The sequence below is a fragment of the Coffea arabica genome, chromosome 7e (assembly GCF_036785885.1).
Source record: "Coffea arabica cultivar ET-39 chromosome 7e, Coffea Arabica ET-39 HiFi, whole genome shotgun sequence".
Classification (NCBI taxonomy): domain Eukaryota; kingdom Viridiplantae; phylum Streptophyta; class Magnoliopsida; order Gentianales; family Rubiaceae; genus Coffea; species Coffea arabica.
The window spans coordinates 14,216,210-14,222,209 of NC_092323.1; the positions used below are offsets into that span (position 1 = coordinate 14,216,210).

General features: G+C 33.7%; 1 pseudogene; it reads left to right on the forward strand.

Moving 5' to 3' along the window:
- Positions 1-3,637: 3,637 nt before the first annotated feature.
- Positions 3,638-5,745, forward strand: LOC113701452 (cytochrome P450 71AU50-like; annotated as a pseudogene).
- The last annotated feature ends 255 nt before the right edge of the window (positions 5,746-6,000 follow it).

Here is a 6,000-nt window from a genome sequence, read left to right on the forward strand (position 1 = left end):
CATACTTGATTCAAGACTCTGCATGCACTTTCGTGTCTTCTCTAACGTTTTGCTGGTTGCTTCTTTTCAATTCATAGATGACACAAACATTTGCCAATTCGTCAATTTGGTAACTTGTTTCCATCTATTTCTAAAGAAGCTGCTTCCTTTAACACAACAAAAATGTTACAAAACACTAGTTAATAAACCTTTTTCCTTGAGCTTGCAAACCAAGATATGAATTGAGCTTTCCTACCTTCTCATCTAAATTTGACTTAAAGATACATCTCAGATGGTTAATTTTATTTCATGAGAATTCAGATCAAGTGGCAAAACCAAACAAAGAAGTCAATGGCAAGTGAAGTGGCATGAATTCCTCTCTCTTGCTAATTGAATATTAGATCTTGACTGAAACGACATCTCTGAAAGCGCATGTCACGCATTTATTTGATCTTGTACATTGTTTAGCCTTGAATATATCCATCTATCAATCTATTTATGTCTATCTGTCTATTTATATCCATATGTACTCCCCATAAATGTATCATGAGTATGGGAGCGTAAGTAATATAAGTAGAAATTTTTGTAGCTTGTACTACCTAAACTGTCATCTGTAAAAATAGTTGTAATGCGTTTCAATAATGATGAAGGAATGAATATCAATCATGTTAAATAATTATCACAAAAGTTGTTTGTAACTGAAATCCTTATACTATATAAGAACGAGTCTAGGACAAAGGCAGTTTTCAGATTTCAACCGCAAGGGTGGGGCTAATTTGGGAATGTGAAAGTGTTTGAAGTGTAATTGGAACATTGAGTACAAGTCATTATAGCTTTAATTTCACTATAATTACTTATATAACCTTTCAGACATTTAAGGTTAGGAGCAGGTTTGGTATGTTACAATGTTTGGTGCCAAGTTGAGTATCAAGTACAATTGAATTAAGCTTGTGTTTTGATAGAATTACATAAAAACCCTTTTAATCATTTATTATACTAACATACAAGCCTTCCAATTTCCTGAAACCTTTCTCATCCGTTAAGGAATTAATTGGATTTTAATTACAATTAATTAACTTAATTATTATCTGAACAATCATTATTATATTTATGCCCCATGATTAGCCGATACCCTTTCTTCTTTTTCAATTTCACCTTTTTGGTTTTATTATGGCTATTAAATATTTGGTGGAATGGGTAGCTTTTCCTTTAAATTGAGGTGAGTTCTTTGGGTTTGTCTTCTTCGATTGTAGTTTTTTTTTTTCTGATAATTGGTTTATTCAAGAACTCCATATAGTTTGCTTTTTGATACTTCTAATTCCAAAAACTGACTAATTATATTGTTTTCCTTAGTAAATCCCAGAGATTCTGTCTCTGGTCAAAGTACAATTTGAGATAATGTTATCACTTTCTAAAATAATTGAAAAAACAATTTTATCATCTTCTCCTCCTCGGCCAAGGTATTATCTCTTTATTTAAGTCAAATAACCTTATTTCTCATGAACTTTTTTCTATTGTTCTTGACTCCAGGGATCTGTTGACTACATTCTAGCAGTTATGGTTCAAGTAGTTATTTTTTCATGTAATATGATTTGGAATTCAGCTTGTGTTTATTTTAATTGGAAATTTTATGATTGTAAAATTTATTAACTTAGAATTTTGTACTTCATTGAAACTAAAAAAGAAAATTAATCATGCTACATAGTACTAAGATGTCATTTGCACTCTATTTGCTTTTCATGTTATGATCTCGTTCTTGTATTCTATTGTTTATATAGTTTTAAATACAAAAAATTTATTTTTTATGCTATCTAAAAGAATTTGTAGTGGAACTTAATGAGTTTAAATGCTTTAGCTATAGCACCATTTTGATTGCATTGTATTAATTCATTTACTCATAATTGTATGTTGTACAATGATAAATAACGTTTCTTGATTTGATTGAAACAACTATTATCCATAGTTCAAACGAGTCAATTAAGTAGAGATACTATATTGGATACTTATACAAGTAAACATTGAAAAATATCATTAAACAGTTTCTACCTATAGTTTCCAATTCAAATTCATATGAGGAATTTCTTCTGATTTTAGTTACCATTTTCTACAATTTCAAATTTAGAAAATATTATTTGCACCAATTTTTTTATAATCAAGATAGTTTCAATTCAGATCCTTAACAATTATGCAGATTTGAACTTATTTATGAGATTATAAAGAAATGCCCCTAGCAAAAAACACCAAATCTGAATAGTTTCTACAAAACTTTGAAAAAGACCACTTAAGTTTCTTATCTATCTATCATTTTTGGGCATTATTATCTCTGTAAGAAACATGTGATTAAGTCGTATTATACCCACCAAATTATATAAATAGTTAGTTAAAAATAAAATTATTTTAGATTAGATTGGACGCAAAGTGATTGATGGATAAACTTGACTTGATAATTCAGGTTGAGGTTAAGTCGAGGGAGAAATCAGAAGCATTGCTTGAGGGATCTTTCACGAACATATATAGATTCGAGAGATGAAGGGTCAAATTGATACTTTAAAATATTTTATCATCTTGGATAAGTTTTAGAAGAGACCTTTGGATACTTTTCAATTGCACTTCAAACATTTTTACATTTTCAAACTACCCTTATCTTTGCAGTTGGAATTCAAACATAACCTTTGATCACAACGGATTCTTATATAGTATAATGATAAGGATGTCTCATTGCACATTATTTTTATTGACTCACTATGTAACTTATAATTTTTCTATTAAAATCACTTGATAAAATCATCATACTTCAGTTCCTATACTACAAAATATTAAACAATAATTATTAATTATCTTGAATCACAAGCACCAAATTTTCGCGCGTCGCGCAGGCTGTCTCTCCCTAGTAATACAATGAAACAATTAAAATTCATCATCAAGAGCATGCCAAAAAAATAATCCCTAAAACTGAAAGTCAAAAACTCCCTAAAACTAAAAACCAATAATTAAAGAGCAAATTACATTTTACCCCAGTGATATAGATAATTTGTACATAATCCCTTATAGTTTTAAAAATTATATATAATCCCCTTATAGTTTAAAGTGTCAAAGTGACAGAAATGATCATCTGTAACGGAACCTATGAAAATATCGAAATTACCCTTGTTTAAAATTAAAATGACTGAAATAACCAAAATATATAAATATAATATGCATGATACTCTAACCCCGTATGATTTTATATTTTAACATATAACCTCCTTATGATTTAGTGTTTTATCATATATCCCCCTTATGGTTCTCAATACATATATATAACCTCCCATGTGGTTAATAAATAATTTTCAACTTTATATAGAGGTATTTTTAATATTTTAGTTAACTCCATTATGAATTATAAATTCCATTATTTTGATACTTTAATTCAAACTATGAAAGGGTTATATATAGTTTTTGAAACCATAAGAAGGTTACGTAAACAAACACTAAACCACAAGTGGCGTAAATGATACAAAGTGGACAAACAAATTAGTTAAAAAGCTGAAAAGGACAACTCATAACAACCAACAATTAAATGATACAAAGTGGACAAACAAATTAGTTAAAAAGCTGAAAAGGACAACTCAAACAAGACCAAAGAAGGAAAAAATGGTAAACTTAACTAAATTGGAATTAGGAAGACAATAGACAAAATAAGATAGTCCAATCCAATTTGTCTCTTTGCATTCCGTCATCAATTTCCTAACAGTTTGTACTGCTTGGAGAGCTGAAATGATGATGAGCATTCATTGGCTATGGGCATCCCTAGCCTTGGCCGCACTTTGCTATTTTCGTCAAGATTTATTCTTGATGAAGAAGAGAAGAGGGTTGCCTCCAGGTCCAAAAGGGCTTCCGGTTATCGGAAGTCTGCATCTACTAGGGAAGAACCCTCATCAAGATTTGGCGAAATTGGCCATAAAACATGGCCCTATAATGTACATGCGTTTTGGTTATGTCCCAGCGATCATTGTCTCATCTCCTGAAGCAGCTGAAAAGTTTCTCAAGACTTACGATCAAGTTTTTGCCGGTAGACCTTATCATGAAGCATCTTGGTACATCGCGTATGAGCAGAGAAACTTGACTTTCGGTCAATATGGTCCCTATTGGCGAAACATGCGTAAGCTTTGCATTTTACAGTTGCTCAGCAGCCACAAGATCAATTCGTTCCGGCCAATGAGAAGACAAGAGGTTGGAACATTGGTGAAATCACTGAAACAGGCTGCTTCAGATGGTGCTGCTGTTGATCTTAGTGCCTTGATTTCATCCTTAGGCGCGAATATGAGTTGCTTGATGATATTTGGACAGAAGTACATGGATAAGGATTTTGATGATAGGGGTTTTGGAGAGGTCATTCAGGAAGCATTGCATGTTGGATCGACGCCTAATATCGGTGATTACTTTCCCCTGCTTGGTGTGCTTGATCTTCAGGGACTTACTCGTCGATTTAAGGCTCTGGCTAAGGTGTTCCATAATTTTTTTGATAAAATCATTGACGAACATCTTGAATGCAAGGAGCAGAAACAAACCAAGGACTTTGTGGACATCATGATGGAAATTATTCAGTCGGGAACGTCTGAGTTCGAATTTGACCGTCGTCATGTCAAAGCTGTTTTGTTCGTAAGTGTGGTTGCTCTAAATTCTTATCGGCTGAATTATTGTTCACATACATAGCTGGTTATTTTAACCTTGTTGAATTTTGTCTTTATTGTTTCTACAAAATTTTCAACTTGTTATAATCTTTGGACTAATAAAATTTGAAGAAATAGTTATTTGCTGAGTTATTGTGCTATTGCTCTTACTCTTCAGAACAGTAGTGTTGGTCTTACTTTTATGGGTGCTGATCATTTCTTTGTTGCTGTCTGCTGATAAAGGGTTTGTTTCCATACCTATATCAAATGATTGCAGTCCCTGTGACGAAAGAAGCAAAAGTTGACAATTATCTTCACTTTCCTTGCTCATTCATTTATTTACCTCAACAAAACAGGATATGCTTGTAGCCTCGATGGGCACTTCAGTGACAGCAGTTGAATGGGCCATTTTAGAACTCCTTAGACATCCAGCGGCCATGAGGAAACTCCAGAAAGAACTGGAAGAGAAAGTCGGATTGGAGAGGATTGTTGAGGAATCGGATCTTGAGGGCCTGGAGTATTTGGACATGGTTGTCAAAGAATCAATGAGGCTTCATCCTGTCGGACCACTAATCCTCCCCCATGAGTCAATTCAAGATTGCACAGTTGACGACTTCCATATTCAGAAAAAATCGCGGATCATCATAAACATATACGCAATTGGCCGTGATCCAAATGTCTGACCTGATCCGGAGGCCTTCATCCCTGAAAGATTCAAGGATAGAGATATAGACCTTCGCGGACAAGATTTCCGACTTATACCATTTGGCTCAGGCAGAAGAATTTGCCCAGGTTTGCAGTTGGGGCTCACTGTTGTGCGTTTTGTGCTAGCACAGTTGGTGCATTGTTTCGATTGGGAACTTGCAGATAACATTCAGCCAACTGATTTGGATATGTCTGAGGCTTTTGGTTTAGTAAATTCAAGGGCTAAGCATGTTAGGACCGGGCCAGGAATAGACAAACTCAAGTTAGCACAAAGTAGGCGGTATAACCGACCATATAATAGATAGGCGGTAGATACCAGCCATATAATAATTAGGCGGTAAAACCGACCATATAAAGACGGATAACAAAGCAAATAAAAGACACAGAAGATTTACGTGGTTCGGTCAAATTGACCTACGTCCACGGGCGAGGGAGGAGCAATATTTCTACTATGAAGAAGAAATACAAAAGACCGTAGGAAAGTGGTTCCTAGGCCAATAGGCACTTACAAAAGAGTTTAGAAAATATTCCTAAACTCAAAATAAGAGAGCCTAAAATATTTGACTAAATGGGCTAAATGACTCAAGAAGCTAATAGCCCATATAACTCTCTTAAGTGGTGCAAGTTAAATCCTTCAATGGACCCTTCTATTTATAGGCCTCGA